This window comes from Alligator mississippiensis, chromosome 1 (genome assembly GCF_030867095.1).
Source record: "Alligator mississippiensis isolate rAllMis1 chromosome 1, rAllMis1, whole genome shotgun sequence".
In the NCBI taxonomy this organism is placed as follows: domain Eukaryota; kingdom Metazoa; phylum Chordata; order Crocodylia; family Alligatoridae; genus Alligator; species Alligator mississippiensis.
Window position 1 is genome coordinate 300,173,509 of NC_081824.1, and position 16,484 is coordinate 300,189,992.

The 16,484-nt window shown below is 45.0% G+C and overlaps 1 long non-coding RNA gene across 5 annotated transcripts in view; it reads left to right on the forward strand.

Moving 5' to 3' along the window:
* Positions 1-473: 473 nt before the first annotated feature.
* The window catches only part of LOC106740463 (uncharacterized), a 74,416-nt gene continuing 58,405 nt past the window's right edge, over positions 474-16,484 (forward strand). For 4 of the 5 annotated variants that reach the window (XR_009459099.1, XR_009459100.1, XR_002090148.2 and 1 more), the window contains exon 1: positions 5,317-5,511. This is a non-coding gene — a long non-coding RNA (uncharacterized LOC106740463). Of the gene's footprint in view, positions 660-5,316; positions 5,512-16,484 lie in introns of those variants that run through there. The other variant, XR_009459101.1, reaches the window with a different exon arrangement.

Below are 16,484 nucleotides of genomic sequence, written 5' to 3' on the forward strand. Positions count from 1 at the left end.
ACTGGTAGATTCTCCCAAAGAACTGACAGTGCAAGAGCTACATTCTGGCATTGCACAGAGGGAATACTAAGCTTCCTGGTAAATTAAGGAAACCAGAGGGAAAAGGCAAAAGACCAAAGTAGATGAGAAGAGAGAAAACAGTAGAGATGCAGACCCAAATCCTCCTTTAAAAGTCCACAAAAGCCCAGGCTGCTTCTGTTGGCCACACCTGAAGGTCGGATTGATTCTTTCGTTACCTATTATTCAGAGGAGATTACTCCAGGCAGACAGGCTTGCAGTGCACAGCCACTTTTTTCCCCTCTTCCATACAATCAGCGAAGAGCTGACATTTGCCAGGCTGCTCCTGGCGTCATGGTGAGAGCTCGTTAAGGGTTGCACTGACGCAGGGACAATAAGAGCTGTAACCTTCTGTTTTAATGAACTCCTGACTCTGCACTGCCTTTTCATTTTTGATTCCACCCCTTTTTTCCTTCCCTTTGGAAAAAAAATAGAAGGCAAAGCAAATTATTAAAAGGATCCCTGGGCCGGCATTGCTCAGTAAGATGCTGAAAGCCTCAAGACAATAGGCTGGATGATGAATGACTTATCAATATGTTTCTTCTCTTCCTCTGCCCCAACCAATACTGAGTCTGCATTCTTTAGGGTCTGGATTTAATGAGGTAAGTGGATGAAGTCCTGCTTTATGGGTTATGCTGACTGAAGCTACATCTATGGCACTGCTCTGTTTCTGGAGACCCCCAATAAAGTATGGAAGATTAAAATCTAGCTATGTTTGTGACTGCAAACATCTTGGCTAGGAACAGACTTTCAAAAAGTCTGAGCCTGAATTGATTCAATCTTTGCAGGTAGGTCTAACCTGCAGAGACTGAACCAATTTGCAAGTGGATAGACATTCCCTTTTCATTCTGGAAATGCATGCACATGCCTGCAGTGGCTCAGGCCAGAAGCCTGGGGGCACTAAAGTAGCCCTCCCTTCCCTTCTACAGGGAAGCTGAAATGAGGTGGTGGTGTGGCCAAGCCCCAGCAAGCCTGAGTATGACTGAGGAGGGGTTTAAACCCCAACCTTGGCCTGCAGGGTTTGGAGGGTGGGGGAAGAGGGAGCCTGGCCAGATGGGGACATAGGCAAACCCCCATGGTGAGGGAGAAGGAGGAGTGGGAGAGCCCTGTTTGTAGTAGCAGCTCCCTGACAGCTGGGGGCAATCCAGGTACACAGCTTCACCCCCAGCTCCAGAGGGGGACTTTTCCCCCTTCTCCTCCCCACCCCCCCACTGCGGGACAGGGAAGGGGACTGTGGGATGTCCAGCCCTGCCCAGCACGCATGAGTGGCGGCTGGATGGGCAGTGGGCTACCCAGGCCAGCTTGGAGGTGCCGGTGGGTCCGAAGCCTAGAAGATGCCTGCTGTGGGGTCTTGTTGTGGACACATGAGCCCCTGTGGTGCCTCTGAGCTGCCCATGCTTGTTGGGCCAGGCTGCGCTCACTGGCAGGGCTCAGCTCCCATGTCAGAGCTGCAGTCACTGGGGAGGGCCCCACCCCTGAAGCCTGGCCTGGCTCCACCGCGCAGCTGCCTCTGCCGAGGCTGAGTGGGGCTGGGCATTCTGCAATCCCCCCCCAGTGGCTGCAGCTCAGTGACAGCTGCTCTCCGTGCCCAAGCTTGGCCAGACTAAGCAGCACTTCACAGTGCCCCCCTCGCCACCCCATGATGTGGAGGAGGGGTAAGAGTCTCCCTCTGGGGCCAGGCAGCACAGCACAGAGCCCCCTCCTCACCCAGTGGCAGCGGGGGGGGGGGGGGGGGGGGAGAGAGGCTGATGCAGCCCAGCTACAGTCCCCCAGTAGGAGGGGGTTAATTAATTGCCTCCCTGCCCCCTTAGCCTTAACGGGACCGTGCCAGGACAGCTGTGGTCCCTGTCGATGGGAGAGGAAAGGGAGGGGGGGAATAAACCCGTCCTCCCCTCCCTTCACTGCTCCAGTGGCAGAGGCATGGCCAGACACCATCTCGGCATGGCCCCATTAAGGCAAAGCGGGCAGGGAGGAGGTTAATTCCTCTCTCCATTCCTTCTGCCACCTGCAGACAGGCAGACCCTGGCTATGGTGGGATGGGGAGGGGAAGAAGGGAAGAATTAACTCCTTCCCTGTTCACTTTGCCTTAACGGGTCCATGCTGGGATGTGTCTGGCCACGCCTCCATTCCTGCTTGGGCTAGAGAGCAGAAGGGCGGGTCCAGCCCTGCTCTCTGGAGCAGACAGCACAGCACAGCCCAGCCCAGGGCTGAAGAGCATGCTGGGATGCTGGAGGACTCTGGTTTAATTTAAACTAGGAAGGGGTCTGGGAGAGAAGTCTGACCCAAATCAGTTAAGTCTGATACTACATTCAAGCAGGTTTATGTGCACTGGTTTATGTGCACTGGACTTCTATTCTGTTACAGGTTTAAACCAATTTCTGATCACTTAAACCAGTTTACATGTAACTTCTGTCCCTATGCTTCTGACCTCTGTTTCCACAAGGCACAAAACTACTGTGAGCTAGATTAAGTGGATGAACAGAAACCTAACAGATTAACATTTTAACCTGAAGAGGGATAATGCCTAAACTGGAATGCCTAACTGGACATGGGGTGGAGAAATTCCTGAAAAGTCAATAAGTGGGGGGGTACAAACAAGAAAAGAACATAATATGGAACATGTTTTCCAAACAGCAAGCAAAAATAAAGTTAAGAAACATCTAACTACATTGCCATGCAAGCAGTTCATGTAACCCCTTATGCACTGTGGTGAGGAGGGGAACATCTAGTTCTGATGTTAACTTATCCTTTTATTCATAATAAGAAAACCTGGCATTTCTGAATTACTACTTGCCTTGAGGTTTTTTTTAATTTATCTTCTGTAACCTTCAAGGCCCCAGTAATGCTACTCCTTACACTAGGCTAGGGCCAGATCCAAACTCCTATTTAGGGCCCAGACTCCTATTTAGGTGCCTAAACTTCCATTGAAATTTCCCTGATTTTGTTAGGAATTTAAATGTCTAAAAACACCTTTCAGATCTGGCCCTCTGGTTATATACTATTTGACTGCAGTGGGTCTGCTCATATGAATAAAGTTAAGCCTGAGCATGTTTTCAAGGAGGAGGTGACCATGAACTTGGAGTAAGAATCCTCCTACATGTTTGTAGATAACATTTAGTGCCTGACTCGAAGTGGATAGAATCAGTGGTAAAACCCTGAAACCAGGCCCTGTGAAGGAGGTACAAGTGATGGCCCCACTTTTACTATGAACTCTCCTAAAGTTCTGGGGCCTACCCCTTGGAGATGTGGGCAGCATTTAACTCTCTTCATTTTTCTCCCAGTAAATTTTTTTTTTTTACTTCAACAAATCTATTACTGCTTATCTGTTTACAAATGGAATTGCACACCCTTGGGCCTGGACACCAGTAGCATTAACTCTGATGTAATAAATAATAATTTTAGACACAGCTATAAATTACCCAAGCATCTGGAGCAGACATGTGATCAGTTATACTGTGCACTACACTAGCAATGCACTAGAGCTTATCTGGTGATATTGGAGAGGAGAAGTGTAGTCACAGCCTACACAACTCCCTTCCATTCTGGTTGAAAGGGCAGTGGTCACAATAGGATTTCCTGTAGAGCAACATTATTTTTCTTTTCTTCCTGAGGTCCATTTTTCAGCCCACCTCTAAGTTAGGCAGAAGTTTTCCCATTCTGCAAAAAATTTCCCTCACTGCTACAGGAAGATGCCAAGGACTTATTAAATAATAAAAAAAGCAAAACAAAACACAACACTAAGAGACAGAGATATAATCCTCATGCCCCAGGAAATAGCTGGTACTTAGGGTCCACACTGAGGGCATGCAAGCCCAAGGTTCAAATCATGTTTCTGCTAGAGTCCAAGCATTTGAACTTTAGGCCCCTAGCCACCAACCTATTCTGGATTTTGGAAGTGCAGGGGATCTGTCTATTTTGTTGAAGCTGTTCCCCTTTGGATAAATTGCATACGCACTGAGCCAGAGAAAGCATGAACTCGACACTACAGCACAATGGAGAGCGGACTCATCTGGGAGGTGGGAGATCAAGGTTGCCTGCTCTGACACAGGCAGAGAAGGGTCTTGAACCTTGGTTTCATCCATTTCAGATGATGGCCCCAAGCATTGGGTTATTGGCTGTTGTTGCTGTGGGTGATGGAATTTCAGGTTTACACCAGAAATCCACCCTTGTCAATACTGGCACATGCAGTCCCATGACAATTTAATATTTTTCTGATGAAAAATGTTTCACTGGGAGGTTTCCAATTCAGTTCTAGGTCCACGAAGGCCAAGAGCAAGAGGCCAAGTCTGAGAACTGAACTCGAGGCTGCTCTGTGAAAACAATTCACATCACCTCAAACAACTTTCAGCTTCTTAACAGAAGAACACTGACCTGGTCCCCAAGCTGAACAGTCAAATGCCCTCAAATTCCCCTTTTTCCGTGGACACAGACTGGTCTTTCAGCAAAGTGGCTGTTTCCTCTGGGTTTTTTTCAGGTGAACATTCAGAGTTGGAGTCTCTGAATGTTGAAATGTTATTCTGAATCATCTTTGTTTCCAGAGCAAGAGGCTCAAGGACTCTGTTTTTCTATTTCTCAAACAGAAAAAAAAACTCCTTTGCTTAGAGCAGGACTGTCCAAATGGGTTGCACACCAAACCAGTCCTGGGCCCTAGGCCACACACCTTATGTACTGCATGCTGTGGGGGGCCACACACTGTGTTGGCTCCCCAGAACCTGGGCTGTGCGGGCAGGGAGTTCCTCAGGCCCCATCCCACTGTGCTGCCCTACCCTAAAGACCCCCTGCTGCAGCAGTAAGAGGAATTGGGGGGGGGAAGGGGAGGGCCAGCTGAACTGCACATTAACCCTTTGTGGGCCACATTGTCAGGCTTTCAGTTGGACACCCTGGCTTAGCATATTCTCAGGGCTGCCAGGTTAATCTGTGCACAATTTAAGCAGCAAGATCATATCAGTATTTTACACTGATCCCCCTGCTCCTGAGGCAAAAATAAATTCCTTTAACATGGTCAGAGTAGCAGAATATGCATGTTTTCAGTGAAGGCCGCTCATTTCTTTTTTTTTTTTTCTAATGGGTACAGGATACAGCACTATTTGTACTTAGAATTTCAAGCAACAAATCTTTCATTATCTTCATATTAACTCTACATTAGATGGAGAACGTAGAGCTAGGGGCAGAAATTGCACGTTGTAACAGGGAGCCCTAGCCCTGTTACCAGGAAGCAGAGCGGCCCCTTTAAATCCAGAACCTTCCAGGAGCAGCCGTCCAGTCGAGCAGGGGTTAAGGATCGTGCCCTGCCAGCTGGTCAGGTGACAGGAAGGGAAGGCCAGAACCATGCAAACCTCAAGTGGAGAAGGCGAGGAGGGCAGCAGAGAGGGAGATTCCCAATGACTGCAGAGCAGCTGTGGCAGCCTCCTTCAGAGGAATACGCCGCGCTGTGAGACAGAAGCACGATCACATGTAAGCGGGCAGTTTGCCTCTCCTATTTTTTATTTTTGGTATATAGCCACAGGGGCCTATGGTTTATGTTTAATGCTAAGGCTGGTGGTTTGTGGCTGAAGCTGCAGGGGAGGAGGAGCCCCCATTAGCTCCAAGGGATGCTGTGATAGAGGGCTCAAGAAATCCTGCTTCCCTAGGGGTGCAGCACAAGGGCCAAGAGCCCAGAGTCGCTTGAAGGGGAGGTAGGAGCCTTGAAGCTGGTTCCTAGTGGGTGGACTTAGGCGAATGGCCCTAACTACAGAAAGAGGGGCAAAGCCAGAGGGGGCTGAGGCCCCAACAGCCTGGCACCACAGGGACACAGTGTAGAAGGGCCAGTAGGCCTGGTGTCGTGGAGAGTATGGAATGGAGGGCCGTAACCTCGAGCACGTTAGAGAGCTGGAGCCTCAGAGCCAAGCCCTGCTTAGTGGGTTTTGACTGACAGGCCTAGCTAGAATGGGGGGAGGGATAAGCCTACAGCAGCTGAAACCCCAACATAAAGAGAAAATCATAAAACATCTATAAGGCATGGGGCATGCCAAGGGAAGGTAGGAGCATGCATTTTGCCCTTAAGACAACAGCTCATTATCCTACAGGTGGTGAGCCTAGAGCAGGGGCAGGCAATTATTTTGGGCAGAGGGCCACTTACTGAGTTTTGGCAAGCCATCGAGGGCTACATGACAGGCAGCCAGGGGCAGATAAATATTAATTTTCTACATTTTTTAGGGGCCCTGCGGGCTGGATAGAATGGCCTGGCAGGCTACATCTGGCCCCCAGGCCACATTTTGCCCACCCCGGCCTAGAGCCTGTGTGGTAACCTTTGGGTCAGCCACCCTCTTTTTAAGAACCAAGTAACATCAAGTCATGGCAGGTGAGTAAAGGGTGGGGGGGGGAGGGGAAGCGAATTCCCAAGGGAAGAAAATACAGCAAGACTTGACGGGTGCCCATTAACTAGCCTACAAAAAAAAAAAATGCAGCCGAAGATGGCACCCTGTCACACACATAAATCTGTATAAGTGATTAGAAACCAGTTCAAATCTGTAACAGAACAGAAGTTCAGTGCACATAAACTGCTTTCAAAATCGCCAAAACTGATTTAAGATAAACCTGGATGGATGTAGTATCAGACTTAACTAATTTAGGTGAAATCGGTTTATTGAACTTCTGTCCCTGATCCCTTCCAGATTCAAGTTAACACAGATCCCCGGCATCCCAGGATGCTTTGAACCTCCCCTATAAGCCTCCCTGGCAGGGTGTGAAGGCTACCCTTGGCCCAAGCTGTCTGCTCTAGCTGAGCAGGGAGGCATGTTGTAGCACTTGCCTGGCTTCTGGCCTGGGCCACTGCAGGCATGTGACTGCATCTCCAGAATCAAAAGTGAATGTCTGTTTACTTGTATATCAGTTCAATCTACACAGTTTAGACTAGCCTGCAAAGATTATATTGATTAAGCCTCATGCTTTTTGACTGTCTGTACTTAACCTCAAAGGCTCAGAAAAGTCTGCCAGCACATATGGCAGAACTTGGGTCTGCCTTCTTATTGTTGTGAACCAAAGAAATGAAATGATTTCCAGGGACTGTAGGGTGGTGCTATCCATGAAACAAGGTGGCAAGAAAAGAAAAAGATGGTGAAGAACTGAATCAAATAGTAAAATAAATGGCTGGGTTCCAAAGTTGCTTGTTTTCAGTAAGTGTAATTTCCATCAACTTGAATGAGGGGTGGGGGGGAAGAGGGATTGCATGTATTGAGAGGAGAAATTGATGCTAAGTCAGGCATCTTTGATGCAGTCCTATTTTGCTACAAAGAACGTGCACAAAGCCCTGTTTTCCTGAACAGGGAAGTCAGCAAGCAGCACACACAGTTCCAATCCAATCAATGCCAGGGTCTGTACACTTGCTGTTATCAATCCCTAGAGAGGATCTTAGACCAACTGTGGTTCAGCTTGCCCTGGGCTTTTCTTGTAAATGGTAGTTTAGTTACCTAGTTCCATGCAGCGGCTTGTTGGGTTTTTTTACTACTGTCTTAAGTTAAGGGCAGCACTTCCATCCCTCCCAGCTCCTATAACTTTAAAACTATAAAAACATTTTGTTTAAACGGGAATAAAGGAGAGGAGGTGAGAACCGCTGGAATCTCAACAGGGTGTACGTGAGTAGCTAGAGACAGTAGAGGGACAGCTAAAAGAAAGATCTAGATTGCTCTCAAAACTCCCTCTACAAATGCTTGATGGCACTGCCAAAAAAAAAGCAAAATATGAGTTAAAAGAAGCCAGGCTGTGATGTGAAACACTCCAAAGGTAGGAGATGTTTGTGTTAAGGCCACCTGTCCAATGCCTTGCTTGTTCCTAATTGCGTAACTTCCCTGTGGCAACTGCAGGAAGATTTTTACGTGGGGGGGGGGTAAAAATGGAAAAGTATTTGATCTGTCTTTTAATGTAGTTTAGCAGGTGAGAAAAACGGAGGTGTTAATACCATGGGACAAGCTAACTTTCCAGACCAGAGCCACAAAACCTAGACCTAGTTGGTCCTTGGTGCTCATACTGCGCTGATGCACAGTTCCTGCTCATTGAGTTAGTATCTGTTATTACAGGTACTAAACTTAAATGTGTAGTAACTACAGTGCATTCATGCATGTGTAGATGTACCCAGTGACCATGAAATGAGTTCAAAATCATAAGGCAAGGAAGGAAGTAGAGCAGCAGGAAAAGGATATTGGACTTCAAAAAAGCATACTAACCCATTCAGGGACCTGGTGGGCAGAATCTCCTGTAAGGCAAGTCTGGGGGGAGAAGGAGTCCGAGAGAACAGGGTGTCCTTTAAGGAGGCTCTCTTAAGGGTGAAGGAGCAAGCTGTCCTGATGCAACAAAAGAATGGGAAGTGCATCAAGAGACCAGCTTGACTAGACAGTGATGTCTTCAAGGAACTGAAACTCAAAAAGGAGTCCTACAAAAAGTGGTAACTTGGTCATATAACTACAGAAGAGTATAAGAATATTGCATAGGCATACAGGGATAAAATTAGGAAGGCCAACGCACAATTTGAGATGCAGTTTCCAAGGGACATAAAAGGCAATAAAAAGATATCCTATAAGCATGTCAAAAGTAAGAGTTTCTTTAGGATCAGAGAAACAAAAGGTCCTTTACAGAATGCAGAAGGTAATCTAGTTACAGATAATTTAGAGAAGACCTAAGTATTTCATACCTTTTTACTTCATTCTTCACAAATATGTGCAACTACCCGATGATGAGCACAGGTGGTAGCAAAAATAGGGAAACAAACAGCCTAGAGCAGGGGTTTCCAAACTGTGGCACATATACCCTTGGGGATATGCAAGACATCTTTGTGGGGTATGCGGGAGAAATTGTATAGTGGTGAATTTAATTTTCATTATAATAATAATTACCATGTAAGGGGTTAAAATATAAAACATATGCTGGTAGGGGTATGTGGGCAGCTGTTAAGAGGAGTTTTTGGGTGGCAGGGCCAGAGGAGATGGACCCTAGAGTACTGAAGGAATTGGTTAAGGTAACTGTGGAGCCATTGGCTATCCTCTTTGAGAACTCAGGGAGATCAGCTGAGGTCCAGGATGACTGGAAAAGGGTAACCACAGTACCCATCTTTAAGAAAGAGAAGGAGAATCCAGGGAAGTACAGTCAGCTTGACCTCAATACCTGGAAAGATCATGGAGCGGGTCCTCAAGGAATCCATTGTGAAGCACCTAGAGGAGAACAAGGTAATCAGGAACAGCCAAAAGCAAGTCATACCTACCCAACCTCATTTTCTTCTATGATAAGGTGACAGGCTCTGGATGTGGGGAGAGCAGTGGATGTGATATACTTTGACTTTGGCAAGGTTTTGATACTCTCTCTCAGGGCATTCTCATTAACAAACTAGGGAAATACCATACTTTTGTCTAATCTGTAAGGTGGATACATGACTGTTTGGATCATCATACTCAGTGAGTAGTCATCAATGGCTCAATGTCTACTTGGGAGGAGATATCAAATGGGGTTCTCCAGGGCTCTGTCCAGTATTAATTCCTTTGTTAATGATCTGGATGATGAGATTAAGGGCACACTTAGTAAATTTGTGGATGACACCAAGCTGGGTAGAATTATGGATACTCTGGAGAGTAGGGCTAGGATCCAGAATGACCTGGATAGACTGCATAAATGGTCTGCAGTCAATGAGATAAGATTCATCAAGGACAAGTACAAAGCACCTCACCTGAAAGGAATTAACTGCATGCCCAAATACAGACTGGGGAATGACTGGAAAGGCTGCAGTACTGCAGGAAGGGACCTGGAGATTACAGAATGCTGTAAAATAACTATTAGCTAACTGTGTGCTCTTGTTACAAAAGAAGGCCAACAGCATACTGGGTTGTATTAACAAGCATGTCAAAGAAAAGGGATTCAAATCAAGGAAAAGGATTCTTCTCCTCTGTTCAGTACTGGCAAGGGCTGACCTGCAGTACTGTGCCCAGTTCTGGGCACAACATTTCAAGGAGGTGAACAGTTTGGAAAGAGTCCAATGCAAAGCAACAAAAATGTTTAGGGGCCTGGGAGGCCAGATTTATGAGGAAAAACTGAAATAACTTGGGTTATTTAGTCTGAACAAGAAAAGACTGAGGGTGGATTTGATAATAGTTTTCAAGTACGTGAAGGGTGATTGTAGAAAGCATGGAGCTGGGCTTTTATCTGTGGCTGTAGGAGACAGGACTAGGCGCAATGGCCTCAAACTGCAGCAGGGAAAATTTAGGTCGGAGATTAGAAGGAACTTTCTGACTGTGAGGGCATTCAAGTACTGTATGGGTAGTCTAACACTAACACAGGCTACCTAGAGAAATAGTGGAATCTCCATCCTTTGAAGTTTTCAAGAGCAGGTTGGACAGACACTTGGCTGGGAAGGTTTAATCAGGGTTGATCTTGCCTTGAGCGGGGGCTGGACTAGATGACCTTCTGAGGTCCTTTTCAGGTCTACTTTCCTATGATTCTATGATTCCTACTTGAAATCTCCAGTTTATCTTGTGAATCATGTGGGAGTCATTGGTGAGTGGCTATGTGGCTCCATTTATATTACTGGCAGTACAACTATAGTGCAGGTACTAGAGAAGTATTTGAAGGTGTGCATGGGTTTGGGGCAGAGGGAGAAAACTAATACTGCAGAGACATAGGTATAACAGAGCGCCACCCCCGGGGTGGCCGTAAACCCCTGGAGGCCCACAAAATTCCTTTTTTGCTCTACTCGTCCTGGAAACAGTGTCCCCTCTACTTACCTGCTATATCTTGATGTCCATTATCATGAATGTTATGTGCCTTCCGAGGCTGGGGGGCATGGCAACTGCCCGCAGGTAGTGGCGGTGGTGTCGGCAGTGGGGGCATGCCAGTGGGGAGTGGGGAGCTTCTGCAGGCGGGGGGGGAGGGAGAGGGGGAAGGGTGGTGATGGTAAGCAGTGACTGGCGATCGGCAACTGCCTACAGATGCTGCCGGCAGTGTCAGCGGGGAGGGGGAGGGAGAGGTGTTGAGTGGCAACTGCTTGCAGGCATCACTGGCAGTGTCGGTGCTGGCCAATCTCAGGGCGTGCACATGCACCCACGTGTACCCCCTACACATCCCCAGTGTCTATTATGGTTATAAAAGGGAGGCTTCTCTAGGGATTTCCAGGCCTGGTCTTGCTCTAAGGAACATTTAGAGGTGGCAGTCCTTTGTCTTACGTGCTACTTGAATAGGCATACTTCCATACCTCCCCTATACCATGCCCCATGTTTTGCAGATTTTGAGTCACCAGTCAGGGTGGACACTTGTCCCTTCATCTCCAGGACACTCCAGGCCTTCCTTCTTTTGTTGGGGTTTTAGCCTTCCTAGCTTCCACCCCTCTACTCTGGCTGGTCGTGCAAAAAGGTTTGTGGTGGGATGAATTGGGCTCTACTTACTACTTACTTACCATATGAGGGGGCAGAGATTCAATCCGAACAATCAATTTCTATCTGCATTTGTCAGGTTTTTTTTTCATTTGGTATAAAATGAACTAATTTCATAGCAATATCTGCTATTAAAATAATTCAGTAGAACACTACAATTAAGATCTTGGCAGGAGAGAAAAAGCATTTGCTAAGGGAAATAGGTTTCTCCCAGACTACAGTAAGTTATCAGTTTGCAATTACTTCCTATTTTCCTAGTCTTCTGATGGCCGACCTGGATTTGAGTGAATGTCACATGTTCACATCAGGACAGGTTTTGCCTTAAACCTCCACGTCAAACCACCTGTGTTTACTGACAATAAAGCAGCGAAGCACATTGAAGGTTACAAAGCTTGGTGCCAGGGCTCATTCAGGTCCCGGAAGAGGCCGTTGCTGCCGCTACCACAGACTGTGCACTACAGTTATCAGCTGAAGCTTGTCCTTTGGGTTGTACTCTTAAGATTACTGCTTTGGACATCTGTGGAAGAATGTGCAGGTGGATGAAACTTAAACCATGTAATGAGACTCAAGACTTAAAAGGACTGAATTCTTGGTTGCGTTTCAGCCCTTTCATGCTGGATAGGGGGCAGATCTGACCTGATGAGAATTCCCTGGTGCTGGGAGCTCTATAGTTTGTCCCTGCTCAAATGGCATATAGATCCCTGAAGACCTGGAGTCCTGCTTGAATAGCCCTGATGCCACTGTAATGGATTCTCAGAGCAATATAGCTCTACCCCCAGATTCAAAGAAAGCACTTCAGCATAGGCATGTATCATCTGTATAGGTCTCTACCCCCACCCCACTTTTCATCCCTTCTCTTGTTTTGCCATGGAAGCAATCACTCTCTGAGGCTAAACACAGCATGTTGAGTTTTCAGAAAGCCATCTGAAATCCATCACCACTTCCTCCTCACCTAAAAATATAGCCCCCAATTTAGGAGATTTACAATCACGTTTTATTTTATGCACCATGAGTAATCCTATGAATTAAACAGGTCAACTCGCAGTGCATAACTTTAGGAATATAGGACTAGATAACCCTGGTCCAGTGCCCTGCTATCTCAGGCAACCATATATATCATGGAACTGCTTTCATAAATTCATCAACCTTTATCTTGAAACTAGTTGGGCTTTTTTTTACCCCTACAATCCCCACTAAAAGACAGTTCCAGACAGTGGTATAATGTGGGATGGGTGAGCCCCAAACCTAGGCACCACCCCAGGCACCAATTTAGGGGAGGCACCAGAATCATCCCCCACCCCTGTGGAGTCCATCCACACCCCAGGAGAAAAGGCAGCCCACCAGCATTGTTCTTTCATGAGCATGCCCCCAGCGCTCCTCAATCCTCTGCTCAGTATTCTCGAGGCACACACCTTGTTACATCTCTGGTTGCAGAATATTATTTTTCTGATGGGGAAAAAAGTCTTATTCTAATTTCCAGACTAAAATTATTCATGACCAGTTTATACCGAATTCTTTTTGGTATCAACATGGCCCCTTAACTTACACAGCTCTTCTCCTTCCTTTGTGTTTACTTTCATAACACATTTCTAGAGATGTATCATGCTTCCTTTTCAGCATCCTGTTTTTTTTTTCTAAATTCTCGTAATCCCTTCTCATAAAATAGATTACTAGGAAGATCGGGGGCAATGGAGAGCTTCTTTCTGCACCTGCTTTGGTCTTAATATATCTTTTGTGAACACTGGTGACCAGACTTCCAGGCAGTACTCCAGGTGTGGTCTCACCAGGGCTTTGTACTATGGCATTAATACTACCCTCTTTATACTGGAAACCCCCTGAAGGACACATTCTAGGATGGTATTTGCCTTTTTCATAACCACATCTTACTGGTGGCTCAGAGCTAGTCTGTGATAAGCTAATAAATCTAGATTTCTCACCTCCTGTGTCATTCCCAAATGATGGCACCCCTATTGATAGCAGAAATTCTTATTATTGGTTTCTAAGTTCATGCATTTCATCCCATATTTATTACTCTAGACCTCAAGGTCATCCTATTTCTTCTGGATACTATTTTGAATCACTTTTATATCAATAACGCCTCCTCCCTTTCTGTCACTACCACACTCCTAGTTTGTGTGCCATTTTTCCATGAAAGGAAACTTCAAAATCAGACAGATCCCATAACTGATCTCTCAGGAACTTCTTTTGAAAACTTGTAAGCTCAGAACCTTATGTAAAACATTTAATTTAATGAACTTGTTTTTAATTTACACATGGAGTTTTTAACAAACTTTTGTTCCATCTGCTACTTAGCTCTGGTGCCTCTGCTTCTCTCCCAGAGACTTGAGGAAGGGTACCGTGATACCCCAAAGCTTGTTTATGTCTATCCCAACCATGCAACTGGTCCAACAAAAGAGATCACCCACAAAAACTCTTGCCTCTCAGTTCTACATTTGCTCTTTCCTAGTCACACAGCACCATCCCTGACTGAAGAGATTCATTAAAAATCCTTGCCATCAGATTTACAATTTCATGCATCAGTTCTCAGCATTCTGGGAAAGAGATTATCCAGTCCCCCTGCTTTGACTGCATTAAGCTCCTTGAGTTTTACTTCTGTCTCAAATGTGGGAATGAATGTACAGAAATGGAAAAACCTGTTATACACCTAGTTTGTGTCCCCTGTACTCTACATCATAATCTTTATTGAACATTGAGACAAACTATTTATTTAGTTCTTGGGCCATGACTGGATTATTTAAATTAAACATGGGTATAAGTCTGTAAATGTTTTCCTCCTGTTGCTTTCTTTATTATTATTAGTCTCCTTTAAAGTGACCAACCATCCCAACTTTTCTGGGACAGCTCTTAATTTCAGGGTTGTGTCCCAGAAATGAGACTTTTCTCTTGAATTGGCTGCCCCCCAGAATATTCCTATATCTCCAGGCAGTGCTGCCTGCTGGAAGGCAGGGATAATTAATCTGCCCACAGGGCAATGGAAAAGTAGACATGTTTGCTCGAACCAGAACTGGGATAGGCTACTTCCAGTTCTGGAAGGCTATAAAGCATACAGGACAGTGTCCCAAATTTTGCTTCTCAAAAATTAGTCATGTAACACCCCTTTCTTCAATTTGTTCTGTGTATGTCCCCCTCTGCCTCTTTGTTATGGCTGTTCTTAACATGTTATAGCGATGAGGTTATTAAAATCATCTTAAATTTTAGGATGTTTCCATAGTATTTTTTATCGTACAACATTTGAAGTCCTTGTCACTATGGAGGTTATTTTAAAATTGAATTGCTTTTAAAAACCAACACAAGAAAAAACCCAAATTGTTTCCCTTTTCCATCTTGGTCCCCTACTTACTTTTCATGCTATTTTGTGCTTCCATCTGTGTGTATAAAGAGAGTGTAGGAAAATGGAGAAAAAGGAGAGAGCTAATATTTTAGGAAAGTGGCCTTAAAGCTTCACCCTTCCATTCAGTTCTGTGACAGACCTTCTCATGTTATTTAGTAGTTAATTAAAACCAGTTACTAATCCATTATTAATTTGTGGGAAGTGGAAAGCAAACAGCTTTTTCCAACTGAGCTGGTAGATGGTAAGGGAATAATTGTAAGCAGCTGAAAAAATCAGCCAGAGTGTATGAAACTGCAGAAATTCAGACGTGCAAAAAGGAGGTGACTGTTTTTAAAGAAACATGAGCTGGTTTTCAAAGGTCTGGTGCAGTCCCCCTCTGAGCTACTTACTTGAGGCAAGGGTGGAGTTATTGGCCAAGGAGGTTTTTCAAATCACTGTATTTTTAGCTCTCTTCACTATTGTGACCATACTGATGATTCTGATCAAATATTCACCAGTAACACCATTTATGTACTAATCCCATGCTTACTCCATTTAGTGCCTATGCACACTGTGCCAGAGAATTAATCAAAGTACATTTGCTCCATAGAACAAAACCCCATGAACAGGTAGGGAAGTACTAAATATGGTAACAACACATACAGACTTGTAGAACACCAGATCATTTAAGAAACAACCTAACAGTTTTTTAATATGGAGGAAAATATGTTATTACTTATTACCCATTTACTAGGCAAAATCTTTTGTGTATATGGCAGTGGCTCAAGCTCAGTGCCCTAAAAGCAGTTCTCAGTTTTATTTAACTTTGCTTCTTTTCTCACTGAGATTATGAACTGGGCTGAGAGGTCACAGTTTTAATATGTAATAATGCTTTGTATTTCTATTGCACCTTCCAGCAGAGAATCTCAAAGCATTTTACAAAAATGTGTCAGTTTAGCTCCAAGCACCTCTGTGTGGAGGATACTGGAGTCAAGGAACCTGAGGTACAGCGCTAATAATAAGTGACTTGCACAAGGTCATGCAGGAAATCTGTGGCAGAGCTGGGATTTTTCCTAAATCTCTCAAGTGTCAGTTCTGAGCCTTTAATACACCAAAAGGTATCTATCTGGTGCCTTCCAAATCTGTCTGCCCACAGAGTGATGCTGGTTACCTTTAGAATCTATTCATGCTTCTGCAAACCATCTTGTGTGTTTCTTTGTATGCGCATGCACTCGTGGACAGCATATGGGCCCAAAACACCAAAATTACTGTTCAATATAAATATCAATCAGTTCATGTTTCTAAATGGTAATTCTTATTAATGTCTGTTTCAATTATGATCTTTTCATAAGAAATAAACAGTGAAACTTTAAGTGAGTCAGTCGATCCATTCATATTCACATTCTTTTACAAAACAGAACCACAGAATAATTTTTAATCACCTTTCCACTGTAGTATTGCATTTGTTTTATGCACAGGATTTTGTTCCAAGTATCTTGGTGAAGATGCTGCCATGTACTTTCCCAGGCAGAAGGGGAAAGTAATAACATTGCTGTTAAAAGGATATTTCAAAAGCACTGTATTTGACTGTGTTCAAAAGAATGCAGAATAATTTTGCTAGCTTCACTAAATAGCTTGCTATCATAGCATGGAGAGTTAAGGAATATTAGGGCAGATCCTCAGCAGTTGTCTCAAGAAAAAGACCATCT